Source organism: Lagenorhynchus albirostris, chromosome 7 (assembly GCF_949774975.1).
Source record: "Lagenorhynchus albirostris chromosome 7, mLagAlb1.1, whole genome shotgun sequence".
Taxonomy (NCBI): Eukaryota; Metazoa; Chordata; class Mammalia; order Artiodactyla; family Delphinidae; genus Lagenorhynchus; species Lagenorhynchus albirostris.
Genome location: NC_083101.1, coordinates 47,699,397 through 47,719,576, shown reverse-complemented (window position 1 = coordinate 47,719,576; position 20,180 = coordinate 47,699,397). Strand labels below are relative to the sequence as shown.

Here is a 20,180-nt window from a genome sequence, read left to right as displayed (position 1 = left end):
TAAAAATAAACAAATGGGACCTAATCAAACAAACACAGCAAAGGAAACCATCAATAAAATGAAAAGACAACCTATGGAATGGAAGAAAATATTTGCAAATGATGCAACAACAAGGGGCTAATTTCTAAAATACACAAAGAACTCATACAACTCAATGTCAAAAAAAACAAACAACCCAATCAAAAATGGTCAGAAGACCTAAACAGACATTTCTCCAAAGAAGACGTACAGATGGCCAAGAGGCACATGAAAAGATGCTCAACATCTCTAATTATTAGAGAAATGCAAATCAAAACCACAATGAGAAATCACCTCACACTGGTCAGAATGGCCATCATCAAAAAGTCGACAAATAAATGCTCGAGAGGGTGTGTAGAAAAGGGTACACTGTTGATGGGAATATAAATTGGTGTAGCCACTATGGAAAACAAAATGGAGGTTCCTTAAAAAACTAAAAATAGAGCTACCATATGATCTAGCAATCCCACTCTTGGGCATATATGTGGAGAAAACCATGATTCAAAAAGATACATGGGGACTTCCCGGGTGGCACAGTGGTTAAGAATCCACCTGCCAATGCAGGGGACACGGGTTCGAGCCCTGGCCGGGAAGATCCCACATGCCGTGGAGCAACTAAGCCTGTGCGCCGCAACTACTGAGCCTGCACTCTAGAGCCCGCGTGCCACATCTACTGAGCCCACATGCTGCAACTGCTGAAGCCCGCGCACCTAGAGCACGTGCTCCGCAATAAGAGAAGCCACTGCAATGAGAAGCCCGTGCACTGCAACTAGAGAAAGCCCATGTGCAGCAACAAAGACCCAACGCAGCCAAAAATAAAATAAAATAAATAAATTTATATTAAAAAAAAAAGATACGTGTACCCCAGTGTTCATTGCAGCACTATTTACAATAACCAAGGTGCATAAACAACCCAAATGCCCATCAACAGATGACTGGTTTATGAAGATGTGAGATATATGTTAATATACAGATATAGATGTCTATATTAATATCTCAATGGAATATTACTCAGCCATAAAAAATGAAATATTCCCATTTGCAGCCACATGGATGAACCTAGATAATATTATACTAAGTGAGGTAAGTCAGACAAAGACAAATATATGATATCACTTATATGTGGAATCTAAAAAATAATACAAATGAATCTATATATTGTACAAAACAGAAACAGACTCAGAAACATAGAAAACAAACTTATGGTTTCCAAAGGGGAAGGGGGGGGGGAAGGGATAAATTAGAATACGGGATTAATAAATACAAACTACTATACATAAAATAGATAAGCAACAGGGATTTACTGTATAACACAGGGAACAATATTCAATATCTTGCAATAATCTTATTGCATCTATATTCAGTATCTTTCCTATAATGGAAAATAATCTGAAAATGTATATATATATATAACTGAATCAATCTGCTGTACACCTGAGACTAACACAATATTGTAAATCAACTATACTGCAATTAAAAAAAGAGCAAGAGAAATGTGGGAACTATGGGTCAAGAGATTATCTTAGAAAATTGGAACATTTATCCTTCATTCACATCAGGAGATAGCTGTCACTCTCTAAACCTCCAACCTTAGCTTGAATGCTAAAGATTATATTAATTTTATGTATGTAATGCTGGAAATTATATATAATATTATATTAATATAGCTTCAGCTCACATGGAAGAAAATTAAACCCAAAATACCAAAACGTAAGAGATGCTTTCAACCACAAATTTATTTCAAATTATGAAGTAAAATTAGATATGGAAATGGCAAACCAATTTTATTTGTATTTTAATACTCAAAATGGTTTTAAATTATTCAGATGGAAATCAGCATCTCTCAGTCGCCGCCTTGTGGCTTGGTTTAGTGATTTCCAAATTGATCAGATGGACAGACTTTATCTGAAGAACTTTATGAAATAGTTTCCAAGGCTGCATCTATGATCAGAACAGGGTAGGAGAAGACCTATATTTTTAAAAGGCTCTCCGAGGTGATTTGGATGACCAGCCAGTGTAAAAAACTGGCAGCGTAAAAATTATCTTTTTTTTTTCAAGTTCACTTGAAACAGCTTCAGACACAGTTTTTAGAACAAGAAGGAAACCTAGAGATCATTTTCTCCCGTTGTTTCATTTCACTTGTGAAGAGACTGAAACTAAAGCTGTGAAATGGCTTTTCCAAGGTCACAGTAAATGGCCAAACCCAGAGCAGAACCTAACATCTCTTGGCTCTAAATTCAGCATGATTAATTGGAACAATTCAGTCTAATCCAATCCATCTCCACCTGTTTATCCCTTAACTTACTGAGAGTTCAACAATGTCCCTACCCTCCACATCACTTCTGCCTAAGAAAAGCATAGGCAGAGTTGCCAACAGATATTCTTTGGAGAGAAATTCTTTCCTTTTTAATACTTGGCATATCTTAAAGATTGATTTCTAGGAGGCAGGGGAAATTAAGCAGGATAAAATATTCCCTATGAGACAAGCCATTTGAACTGGTGGCCTCTTCCCTTCTCCAGGATCAGTCTTCGTCAGCTTTGAAGGAGGGCTGAGCAGGGACCTCTTCCCCCAAATATCAAAGTATCACCTCTCATTCTACATAATAAAGTTAATTATCCTTTGGGTCTAGAAATTTGAAAGTGCAGTGAAAAATACAGCTTCCTGGGACGGGAAACAGGAAAAAACACCTTCCAGTCTGCCCCTAGGCAAGGATTAGTGAGTTAATCTGTAGAAAGATGGACTAAGGCGTGGGCAGGTGCTGAATGAGGAAAGGAATTTGAAAAGTGGGGAAATAGGCCTGGCAAAGTTTGTCTGCTTCACCATTTTGCAAGGGTTAGATCTGTTTATCCCCAACATAATTACATTTCTGGGATTCCTTTCAGTCCTTTCCCTCTGATCTCTTTCAGTGTCCACATCAGCTTTGAGAAGTTCTGGGCTCATCTAAAATAAAATCTTGCCTTTTCAAAAGTCAGACCAGCGGTGTGGGCATCTCCTGGGAGGTTGCGAAAAATGCAGAATCTTGAGCCCCACCCGAAACCTACTAAAGCAGAATTGGCATTGTAACAAGATCCCGAAGTGATTCGTATGCACTTAAGGTTTAAGAGATAATGCTCTAAAAGATAAATTGCAGAATGGTGTGGCTGGAAGAGAACCAAATGTTACCAAGGCCAGTTCAGAGCTTTCTCAACTATATTAAAATCCAGGGTTTCATGAAATGGTTCCATGATTCTAAGGAGCATAATTATGTTTTGCTGAAATTGTTGAATGTATAAATGTTTTTAAGCTTGAGGACTGTATGAGAATTCAGTTTTTCTCTCTTCCTTTAAATTACACTCTTAACTTCACCTATGGTGGGGCGTTTGTTTCTAAATGCAATCAAAAAGAACAAGTTTGGGACTTCCCTAGTGGCGCAGTGGTTGGGAGTCCGCCTGCCGATGCAGGGGACACGGGTTCGTGCCCCGGTCCGGGAGGATCCCACGTGCCGCGGAGCGGCTGGGCCCGTGGGCCATGGCCGCTGGGCCTGTGCGTCCGGAGCCTGTGCTCTGCAACGGGAGAGGCTACAGCAGTGAGAGGCCCGCGTACCGCATTAAAAAAAAAAAAAAAAAGAACAAGTTTGGACTTCCCTGGTGGCGCAGTGGTTAAGAATCCACCTGCCAATGCAGGGGACATGGGTTCGAGCCCTGGTCCGGGAAGACCCCACATGCCGCGGAGCAACTAAGCCCGTGTGCCCCAACTACTGAGCCCGCGTGCCACAACTACTGCAGCCCGCGTGCCTAGAGCCTGTGCTCCGCAACCAGAGAAGCCACCACACTGAGTAGCCTGCGCACCCCAACGAAGAGTAGCCCCAGCTCGCTGCAACTAGAGAAAGCCCGTGGGCAGCAACGAAGACCCAACACAGCCAAAAATAAAATATTAATAAATAAATAAATTTATATTAAAAAAGAAAAAGAACTAGTTCAAGTATTGTCATCTGAAGTAGAAGCTGCAAGAAGCCAGTGACAGCTCTCAGCATGTAATGAGTTATGTGGACTTCAGCAAATTACATGGTTTTCTTGAATATTAGTCACCACATCAGGGAGATGGAGACACTATTGTCTGCCCCTGTATACCTCCCAAAAGAGTAAAGGATCAAAAGAATTCCTAGTTTCTGGAAATAGCGCTGCTGATAACTTAGTGGCTCAGATCAGAAACGCAGAAGCCATTCTTGACTTCCCACATCAGGTCCATCACCAATTAATCTCAAGCTCATTACCTCTCCCACAACCTTCCATTTCTTTTATTCTCACTGCCACTAATCTAGACCAAACCACCACATATTTTTTCCTAAACCATGGCCTCCTCTGGGTGACCCCTGCCCCTGCTGCCCTTTAAGACATCATTTACTCTGAAACTAGAAGGATTTTTCAAAAAGCACTGTTTTGATCACAGATTTTCCCTACCTAGAACTCTTCAATGGCTTTCTAGGGCTTTTATGGGAAAGTCCCAAATCCTCCTGTGATTCATTCTGCTTCAGATCTGGTCCTTGCCACCTTCTTTACAATCTCTTCTCTTGCTGCTCTCTAGTTATATCATTTTTGAAAATCAGAACATCATGAAGAAACAATATGTCTCCCACTGTCCCTTTAACCTTTCATGTGACTGTTTCTTCTCTCACACTTAGATGAAAAAACCAGCAGTTGCAATAACTTTTTGGTTCCCTACTGGGTGATAGAAAATATTATGGTCACTTCCAATGTCAATACATTCTCAGTTCAATATTTCAAAACATCAAGTCCCATATGACACTGAAAACACTCAAAGTTGATTTAAAATTGCATTGTGCCCCTCCCCCAGGCTGGAGCCCAGTGTGAGCCGGTTGCTAATGGAAGAAGAGGGTGGGTCCTAGTCTCTTCTCATTTTCCCCACATGGTGCTCCCACCTCTCCCACCCAACTCCAGTGTGCTAAACCTGGTTTTTGATTCCACCAGCGGGTTGAAGCAAGGGAAGAGAGGAGCAGTAAGGAAAGGGTTAAGCTTCTTCCCTGGCTCATATTGTCTAAAGATGCCTCACCAAATGTAGAAGTCTAGCTGCTGCCTGCTGGCCTCTCTTCTGGCTCTGTAACTGCAGATGACTCCAGTTTTTAAAGCAAGAGTTGACATCAGTCCACCACGCCCCCTAAACTCCTCAGGGTACATATTAAATCCTCCTACTGATCCAAGGGAAGTCCTCTCTAATCTCAAAATGAAAGGCAGCACCGCATTCCCCTCCCCCTTGGAGAGGTTGGAGGAAATAACTCTCTCTCCAAAAAATCATCTCCACAAATCATTCCCTCATTTGGAATTCAGGAGTCAAATAACTAGTTTCTGGATGTTTAATTTGAAATTACTATAGAGTGGTATGTTGTAGAACCTGCTTCAATTTCAGATCTCTCTTACTTTAAAGTCAAAGTTCGCATTTTAGCAACATATTGCATGGAATTTCTGTTGGTTTCTCAAATACACCATATTCTCGTTGATTTCTGGCCTTTCAAACATGTTGTCTTCTCTTCTTCCACTCATTCATTTATCTTGGCACTACTCATGTATCTCCAATTCCTCATCCACATTTCAGTATAAAAGGGTTGAGAGGGCTTCCCTGGTAGCACAGTGGTTGAGAGTCCGCCAGCAGATGCAGGGGACACGGGTTCTCGTGCCCCGGTCCGGGAAGATCCCACATGCCGCGGAGCGGCTGGGCCCATGAGCCATGGCCGCTGAACCTGCGCGACCGGAGCCTGTGCTCCGCAACAGGAGAGGCCACAGCAGTGAGAGGCCCGTGTACCGCAAAAAAAAAAAAAGAGAGAGAGATGAACTGTATGTACTTCATAGATAAGGAAATCATAAAAGCCAATAAACACATGAAAAGATGCTCAACCAAATAAATTATGTAGGAACTACAAATAAAAACTAATAGACACCACTTTCCACCTACCAGACCAGCAAACATGAAAAAGTATAACAATATCAAATGTTGAGAGGATATATAAATACTTAGCTATTGCTGATACCAGTGTAAACTGGTCTAAACTCTTTAGAAAACAATTTGTCATTGCCTTATCAAGGAGAACATGTGCATACTCTGTGACTCAGAAATTTACTTCTAGGTAGTAACATAATGCTCAGGAGATATGTACAAGGATGTTCATGATAGCACTATTTGTGATGGTCAAAAACGGGGAACAATCCAAATGCCCATTGACAGAAAGAATAGATTAAGGTATGTTCATACAATAGAATACTATACATCAGTAAAAATGAATGAACCACAGCTCTATGTGACAAAATGGATAAATCCGGGAACATAACGTTAAATTTTAAAAAAGCAAGTTGCAGAAGAATACTTGAAGTATAATACCTTATATATAAAGTTAAAAACAAAGTTAATAAAATATTTTGTACATGCATATACATAGACATGTAATAAAACCATACAGAAAAGCAAGGGGAAAATAAAAAATTTAAGACAGTGGTAATTTCTGGATAAAGAGATTCTTTATATATATATTACATATATATGAAGAAATGTTATATACATGGGTGATGGGCACATATATCTTTATTTTATTATATTCTTTATAACTTACCTATTTTTATTCATATTTTGTATATGACATCTCCATAAATTATTTTATATGTATAAAATATTTGATTTTAAAAGTATGGTTTTACTCATTTCTCCATTTATCTGCCATAATCAGTTGTCTCTGTTATTTCAAGGTAGGACCTATGATTCCTTTTTTTTTTTTTTTAAAATATGGAACACTTCACGGATTTGTGTGTCATCCTTGTGCAGGGGCCATGCTAATCTTCTCTGTATCGTTCCAATTTTAGTATATGTGCTGCCGAAGCGAGCACAGACCTATGATTCTTGACTATCAACCTGTTTCAGGGCCAAACTCTGAACCCTAGTTCTGAGGAGCCATTTTGCCTCCATACTAAGTCCAGTATTAGACAGCAGGGAAAGTAGGATAAGAATCACGTTCCAGGGCTTCCCTGTTGGCACAGCGGTTGAGAGTCCGCCTGCTGATGCAGGGAACACGGGTTCGTGCCCCGGTCCGGGAAGATCCCACATGCCGCGGAGCGGCTGGGCCCGTGAGCCATGGCCACTGAGCCTGCGCGTCCGGAGGCTGTGCTCCGCAACGGGAGAGGCCACAACAGTGAGAGGCCCGCGTACCGCAAAAAAAAAAAAGTTCCAGTCCTGGCTCTGCCATTTATCAGCTGTACAATTTCAGGAATCTCAGCCTCAGTTTTCTTGCCTACAAAATGGGACCATACAACTCCAACCTTGGACTTGCTGTGAGGATCAAATGAGACATTCACAAAGTACTCAGGACGTTAATAAGTAAGTGCTCAGAACACGTTAATGTCCTCCGTTATGAAAGCAGTAAGTAAGAGGCTGTGTTCCAAATGGTGCACAACCATTACTGATTATTTATAAATTAAACTGAAGCCTGGGCACTACTTTCTTTAACTCACTATTTCACTTGACAGACATTCATTGAATGGTTACTAGGCACCAGATATTTTGATGATGGGTCAGTAGCTTCAGCCTCATAAGTGAAAAATGGCATGTGTTCTAACCTCAGGGCTAGGCCTAATGAAGAGGTTTCTGACCCAAGGCATGCACAATGTGAGAATTGAGTTACAGGGACTTAGGCTGTGAGCAAGTAAAATGTTTAATAAATAATGAAAATATGACCCTTGGCGCCAGCATGGTACTTAAGGCCATCTGCTGAGTCATTCCTAAGCTGGGGAAACGTAAGTTCCTGAAGCTACCTGGAAAGCTGGTTATGTCATCTCTGCTTGAAATAAATTCCGAGATATATGTCACCTCCTGGGGTGGTGTGGGTGTGGGGAGAGGTTTTAACTCCTGGGAAGTGAGATATTACTTTGTTCCATCTTGCAAAAATGATCTATTAGACTCCATTCCCAGAAACTGTCTCCTGAAGGCTTAAAGCAGGGCTAAAGAAACAGAATGCATATTTTAAATAGATTCTGTCTTTCTTTGAGCTGAACTCCAAGTTGCCTAATAAATTTTTAAATTCCCAAAGAGCTAGATGCATTCAGAGTGACTCCAAAAAAGATGTTCTATTTTGGGATGTCACAGGCATCACTGCCATAAATCATCACAAATAAAACTGCTGCTTTGACTAATTGGGGGCTATACAAAAGGTCGACCTCTTCGTCCTCATCTGCCTTCCCCTTCTTCCCTTTATTGGATATCAGTTTTCAGAATTAAGGATATGAATCTGATCTATCTTCCTCTTAATAATTCAGACTTTAGGTCATAGAAGGACCATAGGATTTCAGAGCTGGCAACTGGAACTCAGAGCTCTTGCATGCATTTCTCAAGGTCATACATCTTAGTGCAGTGGTTCTCAAGCTGTGGTGTGTAACAGAATCACCTGGAGGGCTTGTAAAAACACAGATTGCTGGGTCCCATTCCCCGAGTTTCTAATTCAGTATGCATGGGGTGGGGCCTGAGAACCTGCATTTCTGGCAATTTTTAAGGTGTTATTGATCCTTCTGGTCCAGGTCATAGTTTGAGAGCTACTGTCTCAGTTATTCAAAAGACAAAATATAGAGGCCAACCCTCAAACTGTCCAGTACTTTCTCCAAGGCGGCCCTTCTATAGCATATAGATTTTATGTCCTATCCTTTATAAAGTTATGGAAACCAGAGTTTCTTCTCCTCCTGAAAGTGGAGAATTCCATTGGAGGTAGAGCTAAAAGCATGAGCTTTGGAATCAGACAGGCCTGGGTAAGGGATTAGCTATTCCACAGTTTAGTTTTGTGATTTTGGGCAAGTTACTTAGCTTATTTGAGTTCCAGTTTCTTCATCTGTAAATTAGTAATTATTAGCTGTTCTAATGCTTTGAGACTCCTGAATGAACTGTTCAAAAACTATCTGACAGTTATAGGACTGTAAGCCATTAATAAAGCATCTAATTTAGCTTCTTCACTTTCTAGATGTGGAAACAAAGAACCAAGGAAAGTAAGTGTCTTAACTGAGATCTCATAGCATATGGCAAAGGAGGACCAGGATCCTGGCCTTTTAATGAGTTTTGTTTTGTTTTATTTTTATTTATTTATTTTTGTGGTATGTGGGCTTCTCACTGCTGTGGCCCCTCCCGCTGCGGAGCACAGGCTCCGGACTCACAGGCCCAGCGGCCATGGCTCACGGGCCCAGCCGCTCTGCTGCATGTGGGATCTTCCCGGACCGGGGCACGAACCCGTGTCCCCTGCATCAGCAGGTGGACTCTCAACCACTGCGCCACCAGGGAAGCCCTTGTTTTGTTTTAATCCTTCACATTGAATGAATATTTCCAAACCAAACACTTAAAAACTAAACACTTTAATAATGGAAGTCCAGTCATATGACAATATATAGACTTATGACAAACATTTTAGAGAGTCATATAAACCAAGTTCTGTGATTTAATCTGCTTTTCAAAATACCATTTTTTTTTGGTACAAGGTTATATATTACACTTATACAATGGGATATATTATATGGGAGGATAATAAAGAATCTATTCTACTCACATTCAACAACTAAAAGAAAACTTACAGCAAGTCTCCAAATTTTATTTTATTTTTATTTACAATGCAATTTCAAAATAGAACCTTCCTTGTGACATGGTGGTTTGCAAAAGGGGTGTGGCTGTTTATAGAATTCTTGTCTTTGCTGTTAGAATTGAGTACATTTGAAAAATGAGAGTTAGCAGATGGGAAATCATTTTCTACATCAAGGAGAAAAAAGTTTTCAATGTATTAGGAAAATTATAGCAAATGTTTAAAAGAGAAAAAGCAACTCAGAGGACATTGCACACTCAAGCTGTACTTGTTTGGGATGTATAAAAATTAGAGTGTTTGAGGGCTAGCTTAAACTCTTCATCTAGTGAACACGGACCCTGGCGTGCAGTGGTGTTGGGAGATTTGCGGAACTGATCAAATGGCTTTGGCAAAGAGGAGCATGGAGCCCAGTTCAGTGCTTTTGGCATGGTGACCAGCTCATCATTGCTTTCATTTTTTAAAATAGTAATATTTTCCAAAATATTAATATTTTGATGAAGCCAAGAAACAAAGGGTCAGTGTTGTGGATTAAGAAACCAAGGTGTGGGCTTCCCTGGTGGCACAGTGGTTGAGAGTCCGCCTGCCAATGCAGGCGACACGGGTTCATGCCCCGGTCCGGGAGGATCCCATATGCCGCGGAGCGGCTGGGCCCGTGAGCCATGGCTGCTGAGCCTGCGCGCCCGGAGCCTGTGCTCCGCAACGGGAGAGGCCACGGCAGTGAAAGGCCCACGTACCGCAAAAAAAAAAAAAAAGAAAGAAACCAAGGTGTGCTTTGGTGCTCTCTTGTTATTTGTCTTGATGTGAGCTGACTGTTTACATCTAAATCACTATTTGGTTTATAGTAAGACTAAGACCAATATATTTTAGAAAGCTTATTTGATCCAAGTAATAAGAGCTATATCCACTAAGTGACCACTAGCTGGTTGGTTAAGTAGACAAATAATGGGCCTCTTCTTACAACTCTTTAGTTTCCTGTTTCAACCTGCAGTATGCAGATTTAATCAATGCTGCAGCCACTCCAAGATGGCAGGAATATTCAATTGCCTTGGAAGCATATACTGATGTTGCATGATCAGAGGGGATAAGGCAGAGGGCTTTGTTCACAGCTAAGAGACAGGGGATTGTGCCAATCAGAAAGCCTAGCTTATAAGAAAAGAAAAGCCTAGATAAGAAAAGCCTTATCTGCCCGGCACCTGATAATTAACAACCCTCACTAATGGGAAGCTACAATCCCAGGAAGATAATGGAAATACATTTAAAAAGCCAATTTGACCCTTTGCCAAAATTTGCAATGGGCCCCTACCTCAGATGATTTGGAGCTCATTTTAATAGGCTTGAAAATCTGAAAATAAATGATTTTGAAGTGATGACATAAATTATGTATGAGTATCCATTGAATATTCATGTGTAATGAGTTTATGGAATACAAGAGAGTATTTCTTTTGAGATGCTGCAATACTGTTATTGTTAGATTCAGAGCCCAGCTGATTGCTTATAGGGAGCCTTTGTGCAGATTTGAAAAAGGCACCCCCTCTGAGTGATGTAGCCATGTGGGTACATGATCTGGCAAGAGGAGCCTGGGCTGGATCTTAACTCCCTTTTGTCCCATTGGCTGGGTGCTTTTGTACAATGCACAAATTGCAATCCTTAAGTGGCAGCCCCAATTGCTACATGAAATGTGTGCCAGTAGCAAGGATTTCAAGGCTTGAAGTGCTTGTGTTGGTTGTTACAGAGTACATTTGAAATTTATAAAAGTGATGGTTCCTTCTCTTGCCCCAGCACAGAATTTATCTGCAGAGATGAAGTGTCAGTTAAGCTCTAAAATGCAATGAAAGCAGGGGGAGCCTTCATGATACAGAACAGAGATCTTGTCTTGGCAGCTATGCTCCCTGAAGAAGCATAGCTAGTGAGTCACACTTCCCAAGCCAGAGGCAAACAACTCAACACCTGGGAAATTTAGATTTCTGACACCACAACTGTCTCATTTCCCACCCGCTGCACTGACACTAGAAGGGGAAAACTGTTGGGTTGGGTGTTGAGGTAAAACCTTTTACATCCACCCAGTTGTACTGGAACTTAGCAATAAAAGTATACGGGCTCGGGGCTTCCCTGGTGGCTCAGTGGTTGAGAGTCTGCCTGCCGATGCAGGGGACACGGGTTCGTGCCCCGGTCCGGGAGGATCCCACATGCTGCGGAGCGGCTGGGCCCGTGAGCCATGGCTGCTGAGCCTGTGCGTCTGGAGCCTGTGCTCCGCAACGGGAGAGGCCCACATACCGCAAAAAAAAAAAAAAAGTATATGGGCTCAAATGTTCATTTTCCTTCTTGGAACCATTGACTTATGATACCATAGTAATGAGAGTAGGAATCCCATATTGAGTTTCCAGTTCCAGGACAAAATGGAGTAAACACACATCTCTTTGTTCCTCTGGCTAAGAACAGCTAAAGGCCCTTGACACTGTATATAAAACAAATATAAGAAGGTTCTAACATGTAAAGGGAAGAAGGTAGACCTTCAGGGATCTCAGGACCAATGGAAGGACATGGGGATGTGGGTTTCCTTCTTGCCTGGGATAGCCCAGACTGCGTTCTGGAGAAGCAGGCATCCTGGAAAAGCCAACAAGAGTAGACAAAAAAATACCCAAGAAAAATCGGTTCTCTCTAGCTACTGGAAAAGGAAAGGGGCAGCCTAGCAAAACAAAACTTTTGGACAGCACTTCCCTGATGGCACAGTGGTTAAGAATCCACCTGCCAATGCAGGGGGCACAGGTTTGAGCCCTGGTCCGGGAAGATCCCACATGCCGCAGAGCAACTAAGCCCGTGCGCCACAACTATTCAGCCCGTGCTCTAGAGCCTGTGAGCCACAACTACTGAGCCCATGTGCCACAACTACTGAAGCCCACACGCCTAGAGCCCATGCTCCACAATGAGAAGCCACCGCAAGGAGAAGCCTGCGCACCGCAACGAAGAGTAGCCCCCGATCCCCGCAACTAGAGAAAGCCCGCGCACAGCAACGAAGATCCAATGCAGCCAAAAATAAAATAAATTAAATTAATTAGTTAAACAAAACAAAAAACTTTTGGAGAATAATTGCTCTACTGCAACCAAACACCACAGAAAAGTATGAGTGGAGAGCCTAGACTTATGTCCTTGGCCAGCTATAACAAGGCACTTCTCTTCCCCCCACCAGTGGGGAGGTGGAACATTTATGCCCACCATATGGGAATGAGACTACCCCCAATCTCTGCCCCAGGTTGTCAGTAAAGACTATGTGGAGAGCCAGGACTTCCATGCCGACCCAGCGGTTGAGTCACCCCTCCCTACCAAGGTGGTATCAGAGAGGGCTGAGTGGGAACCTGGGACTTTACCACATTCCATCCAAAGCTAGGCTTCCCAGCCCCCTGTAGTGTCAGCAGAGGCCTAGTGGAGAGTCTGAACTCCCACTCCCACCCAGCAATAATGAGATGCCCCTCCGCTTCCCAGGGTTCAGTGGAGGCCAAGAGGGGAATTTGAGTTTCCACGCCACCTGACAGTAATACTATAAGGCATCACCATCCTTCCTCCACTGATGTGGTGTCATAGAAGACCTGATAAAAGAGAAGATTTAAATATGATCCAGAATCTCATAATATAATAGCAAAACTGTCCAAGATACAATTGAGAATCACTCATGAGGAACCAGGAAAATCTTAACTTCAATGAGACGAGATAATCAACACACACCAATACCAAGTTTATGTTGCTGCTGGAATTATCTGACAAGGATTTTAAAGCAGCCATCATATGAAATGCTTTAACAAGCAATTAGAAACATACTTAATACCAATGAAAAAATAAAAAACCTCAGCAAAGAAATAGACAATATAAAGAAGAACCAAATGGAAATTTTAGAACTGAAAAAATGCAAGAATCAAAATAAAAACTCAATCAATGGGGTCAATAGCAGAATGTAGAGACCAGAGGAAAGGATCAATGAACTTGAAGAGAGAATAACAGAAATTACCCAATATGAACAACAGAAAGAAAATAGACAGGAAAAAAAATGAATAGAACCTTAGGAAGCCATGGAACTATAACAAAGGATACAATATTCATGTCATGTCATCAGAATCCCAGAAGGAGTGGAGAAAAAGGGCAGGGCTGAAAAGGTACTTAAAGAAATAATTGCAAAAATTCCCCAAGTCTGGCAAAAGACATAAACTTACAGATTTAAGAAACCTAGTGCAGAGACCTCCCTGGTGGTCCAGTGGTTAAGACTCCTCTCTCCCTGTGCAGGGGGGCATGGGTTCAATCCCTGGTGAGGGAACAAGATCCTGCATGCAGCAAGGAGGAGAGGATCTTGTACTGAGTCTTGTCATTAGAAAGAGCCCTAAAACAGAAAAACAGAAACCAATTACAGTCAGGTGAGTCACATTAAGAAAAGAAAAAAAGGTTAAGACCATTGCTTTATAGCATCACTGTCATAGCGTTAGGTTTAGTAGGTATAAAAATACTTGAGGATTAATAGCTTAGTTTCAGAGAAGTTTACATCTGCTAAGCAAATACACAGTAACATAACACATTCAAGCGGTGAGCCACTGAAGTGGTTTTAGGGGATGATTTTTGAGGAGAGACTTTGTTTCATAAGCCACCAGTATGACTCGTTTTTCACAACTATCACAACTAAAAATGTTTTCCAATTTCTAAACAGGTTGAGAGCAAACTTAGGATGTGAACTTTAAAAATACATTATTGTTATTTATTTATTAAAAACATTTTTTAAAATTTATTTATTTTATTCATTTATTTTTGGCTGCATTGGGTCTTCGTTGCTGCATGCAGGCTTTCTCTACTTGGGGCGAGCAGGGGCTTTTCTTCATTGCGGTTCATGGGCTTCTCATTGCAGTGGCTTGTCTTCTTGCAGAGCACAGGCTCTAGGTGCATGGGCTTCAGTAGTTGTGGCACACGGGCTCAGTAGTTGTGGCACACGGGCTCAGTTGCTCCACGGCATGTGAGATCTTCCCGGACCAGGGCTCGAACCCGTGTCCCCTGCATTGGCAGGCAGATTCTTAACAACTGTGCTACCAGGGAAGCCCCTATTGTTATTTATTTAACTTACTATTTAGTACAGACATACCTTGTTTTATTGTGCTTCAGCATGTTACATTTTTCACAAATTGAAGGTTTGTGGCAACCTTCAGGATATTTGCAAAAGACTTTCAGCAAGGGTTCAGTTGGTTTCTCATCTTGTTCTCAAAACAGGTTAATCTGGGAGATTTTAGTCCCTTCCAAGACAGTGTGATCTGAATCTGCTAAGGTCAGTGGCAAACAGTTTGATTTGAATTTGATTTTGGTTTTTGGCATCTTCTTCAGAATCTCTTCATTCTCTGAAGTTTTGTTTAAAAATGATAAGGCTTGGCCATGACTAATTGTGTTTGAATTAAAAATATGACGTAATCCAATGTCATATTGGACATGATAGTGACAAGGGAATGTCCTTGCATGCCCTCTTACTTTATTCACCAACTGAGCTGAAGCATGGCAATAGGAGAAAATGTAGTCTCTCGGTACTGTTCCTACCACATGCTTTTTAAAACATACTCTTTGAGGGGCCCAAATTTTAATCAGTTAATTAATTAATTTATTTTTAACATTGATTTATTTGGTTGTACCGGGTCTTAGTTGCAGGAGGCGGGCTCCTTAGTTGCGGCAGGCATCCTCCTCAGTTGCGGCAGGCAGCCTCCTTAGTTGTGGCATGCATGTGGGATCTAGTTCCCTGACCAGGGATCAAACCCCGGCCTCCTGCATTGGGAGCACAGGGTCTTATCCACTGCACCACCAGGGAAGTCCCTTAATCAGTTAATTTAAATAAACAAAGCTGGCTAGCCCTGCCCTACTAACACAGCTGTGTCAGAACAGGTTGGACTCTGTTTAACCTCACGATGAATCAACAAATCAGTCAGTTATTTCCTGATACAAGAGATTTCACTTTTCACCATGAGATAATAAACATGGATTATTTGGTGGTTAGTGTTTATTTTTATTTTCCAAGTTAGAATGATATAACAACTTGGTAAAATTATCTGTTGTTGACTTAGAAGATTTTAAATGAGATTCAAATGAAAGAGAAAGAGAGGAAAGTGAAGGAATAAAGGGAGAGATAAGAGGTAAAATTAAAAATAAGACATATTTTTTCATGTGTTTCAAGGGGAATGTTGGAAAGAAAACAGCTATAGAGAATAATATAGTACCTAAGTCAAAACTTTTTTGATACAAATTTAGTGTTTCTAGCAGCAAAAATATGTTTCTCTTTTTTTCTGATTAAAAAGCATCAATGAATCTTTTTTAACATGCATTTGAAATAGCTGAATAATCCAAATACAAAACAAATCAACACACTTGCTTGTAACATAGAGGTGAAAACATTAAAAAGGCTATCTGCAAAATAATTTGTAAAAGCCCCATTCCTTCCTGCTTCCTCTCCAATCACGATGTAAACTAGGTTCTGTAAACACCTATCTCTGTCTCTAAAACAGAGGGAGTGATTTGGGGCAAAAGCTTATTTTTCAGATTTGCATCTGCGTTTTCCTGCATGATTTATGGTAGAAATTTTGACTATTTTCTTGTAAACTTTGAGAATGAACTCTTTAGGAGAAATTCAATCTTCTCCGAATTACCCACTTTGGGGTAATTACTCAAGATTACCCTTGTCTGGATTATTCCCACTTTTTCTATGGATGTCCTGTAGCGGATGATAAATCAGATCATTGTTTTCCTGCCTTCATGTGCTATTAGATGCTATGTCCTCATGGTGCACTATCAGCCTCAAGTGAAGTGGCATTAGGAAGGTAAATCATTTGCCCAATTTATATCTTTATAGTTTTAATTTTCTTCTCGTTTTATTTGTTTTCCTTTAAATTCTTGAACATATTTACAGTAACTTTTATATCCCTTGTTAGCTATTTCCATCATTTCTGTTATTTTTGGCTTATGATTTTTCTCCTGGTAACGGGCCAGATTTTTTTTTACATGTCTAGTAATGTTTGATTGGATGCTGGACATTATAAATGTTATATTGTTGCTGTTGAGATTGTGTTGTTCTTTTTAACAAACGTATAAATTTGTTCTGGCTGGTAGTTAATTTACTAGCAGCTCACCTTGATTCTACTGAGACTTGGTTTAAAGCTTTGTTACAGTGGGTCTAGCACTGCCTTTATTCTGGGGCCACTGTAGCCTTACTACTAAGGTGTGACCCTTCTCAGCTTTACTTTGATGGCCCCAGATGTTCAAAAAGGTCTCTCTGGACAACCCTCAGAATGGGAGAAAATATTTTCAAATGAAGCAACTGACAAGGATTAATCTCCAAAATATTCAAAGAGCTCATGCAACTCACTATCAAAAAAACAAACAACTCAATCAAAAAATGGGCAGAAGACCTAAATAGACATTTCTCCAAAGAAGACGTACAGATGTCCAACAAACACATGAAAAAATGCTCAACATCACTAATTATTAGAGAAATGCAAATAAAAACTACAATGAGGTATCACTTCACACCGGTGAGAATGGCCATCATCACAAAACCTACAAACAATAAATGCTGGAGAGGGTGTGGAGAAAAGGGAACCCTCTTGCACTGTTGGTGGGAATGTAAATAATACAGCCACTATGGAGAACAGTATGTAGGTTCCTTAAAAAACTAAAAATTGAATTACCATATGACCCAGCAATCCCACTACTGGGCATATACCCAGAGAAAACCATAATTCAAAAAGACACATGCACCCTAATGTTCATTGCAGCACTATTTACAGTAGCTAGTTCATGGAAGCAGCCTAAATGCCCATTCACAGACGAATGGATAAAGAAGATGTGGTACATATATACAATGGAATATTACTCAGCCATAAAAAGGAACGAAATTGGGTCATTTGTAGAGATGTGGATGGATCTAGAGACTGTCATACAGAGTGAAGTAAGTCAGAAAGAGAAAACAAATATCGTATATTAACACATATATGTGGAACCTAGAAAAATGGTACAGATGAACTGGTTTGCAGGGTAGAAATAGAGACACAGATGTAGAGAACAAATGCGTGGACACCAACGGGGGAAAGTGGCGGAGGGGTGGTGGTGGTGTGATGAATTGGGATATTGGGATTGCCATGTATACACTGCTGTGTATAAAATGGATAACTATTAAGAACCTACCGTATAAAAAAATAAAGAAAATAAAATTCAAAAATTAAAAAAAAAAAAGAAGATACATGTGCCGCAATGTTCACCGCAGCACTATTTACAATAGCCAGGACATGGAAGCAACCTAAATGTCGATCAACAGAGGAATGGATAAAGAAGATGTGGTACATACATACAGTGGAATATTACTCAGCCATAATAAGGAACAAAACTGGGTCATTTGTAGAGACGTGGATGGACCTAGAGACTGTCATACAGAGTGAAGTAAGTCAGAAAGAGAAAAATGAATATCATATATTTTTATGTATTTATTTTTAATTTTTAAAATTTTATTTATTTTTGGCTGCGTTGGCTCTTCATTGCTGTGTGCAGGCTTTCTCTAGTTGTGGTGAGTGGGGGCTACTCTTCATTGCGGTGCGCAGGCTTTTCATTGCGGTGGCTTCTCTTGTTGTGGAGCATGGGCTCTAGGTGTGCAGGCTTCAGTAGTTGTGGCACGCGGGCTCAGTAGTTGTGGCCCATGGGCTTAGTTGCTCTGCAGCATGTGGGATCTTCCCGGACCAGGGCTTGAACCCTGGTAGGCGGATTTTTAACTACTGCGCCACCAGGGAAGCCCCGAATATCATATATTAATACATGCATGTAGAATCTGGAAAAACTTGTATAGATGATCTTATTTACAAAGCAGAAATAGAGACACAGACGTAGAGAACAAAGGTATGGATATCAAGGGGGAAGAGGGGGTGGGCTGAACTGGGAGATTGGGATTAACATATACACTATTGATACTATGTATAAAATAGATAACTACTGTGAAGGAGAACCTACTGTGCTACTGTATAGCACAGGGAACTCTACTCAATGCTCTGTGGTAACCTAAATGGGAAGGAAATCCAAAAAAAGGGTATATATGTATACCTATACCTGATTCACTTTGCTGTACAGTAGAAACTAACACAACATTGTAAAGCAACTATACTCCAACAAAAGTTAAAAAAATAAAAAAGTCTCTCTGACCTGGATGGTTGGAATTCCAATGTTCCCAAGTCCTGTGTTAACTCCTCAGTCTGTTCTTCGCCTGGCCTTGTAGAATTTCGCTCTATGCGTACGAAGAGTAGTATTCAGCCAAGGAACCCAGGGAACCCTTGTGAAAATGTCTGGGGCACTTTCCTTGTGCAGTTTGCTCCCCTACACTATTCTGTCCTGCAAATTCCAGCCACCTCAGCCTCACCAAACTAGATTTCTGTCTCCTCATTCTAGTGAAATTAGCATGCTCCACTTGAGTTTTCTCCCTCTTTATTGTGGTTTAAAAATTGCCTCCAGGGGACTTCCCTGGTGGTCCAGTGGTTAAGACTCCTTGCTTCCACCACACGGGGCGTGGGTCAGATCCATGGTCCAGAAAATAAGATCCTATGTGTGGCGCCAAAATGTAAAAAAAAAAAAAAAATTGCCTCCAGGTAGGGTTGCTGGATTTAACAAATAAAATCCAATATTACATTTTTATACATATTTATACTAAGAAATTATTCTTTATGTATCTGAAATTCAAATTTAACTAGACATTCCATATTTTATCTGGCAACCTTACATCCAGGCAGAAAGCCAGGAGAATTGAGGGCTCACTTCAATTGTTTCTCTTCTCTTGGAACCACAATCTTGAGTACACTGTGGTCCCAATGTCTGAAAACAGTTGTTTCATATATGTTGTCCAGTTTTCTAGCTGTTTACAGTGGGAGGACCATTCTGTACCAGTTACTCCTTCTTGGCGAGAAATGGACACCCATAGTGCATCTTTAAGCAAGCAGGCAAACAAACAAATAGGACGGCTGCCCTATCTGGAATTGTTCAAGGGAATCATTAAGAAACAGTAATGGAATCTAAACAACAACAACAACAACAAAATAACAAAAAAAATGGTCATGAAGAACCTAGGGGCAAGACGGGAATAAAGATGCAGACCTACTAGAGAATGGACTTGAGGATATGGGGAGGGGGAAGGATAAGCTGGGACAAAGTGAGAGAGTGGCATGGACATATATACACTACCAAATGTAAAATAGCTAGCTAGTGGGAAGCAGCCGCATAGCACAGGGAGATCAGCTCGGTGCTTTGCGACCACCTAGAGGGGTGGGATAGGGAGGGTGGGAGGGAGGGAGACGCAAGAGGAAAGAGGTATGGGGACATGTATGTGTATAACTGATTTACTTTGTTATAAAGCAGAAACTAACACACCATTGTAAAGCAGTTATACTCCAATAAAGATGTTAAAAAAAAAAAAGAAAGAAACAGTAAATAACCGTGTCACTTTTACCCATCCTGGAGTATGTTACGGAGAGTTGCTTATGTGAGAAAGAACTCAATTATAATTCAGAGCATCTGCCTTTCATTCAAGATTCTTAT

General features: G+C 40.9%; 1 non-coding gene across 1 annotated transcript; it reads right to left on the bottom strand.

Moving 5' to 3' along the window:
- Nucleotides 1-6,781: 6,781 nt before the first annotated feature.
- On the bottom strand, nucleotides 6,782-6,888 carry LOC132523972 (U6 spliceosomal RNA). Its single transcript, XR_009541737.1, has one exon. It is a non-coding gene; the product is annotated as a U6 spliceosomal RNA (small nuclear RNA).
- Between the last annotated feature and the right edge of the window lie 13,292 nt (nucleotides 6,889-20,180).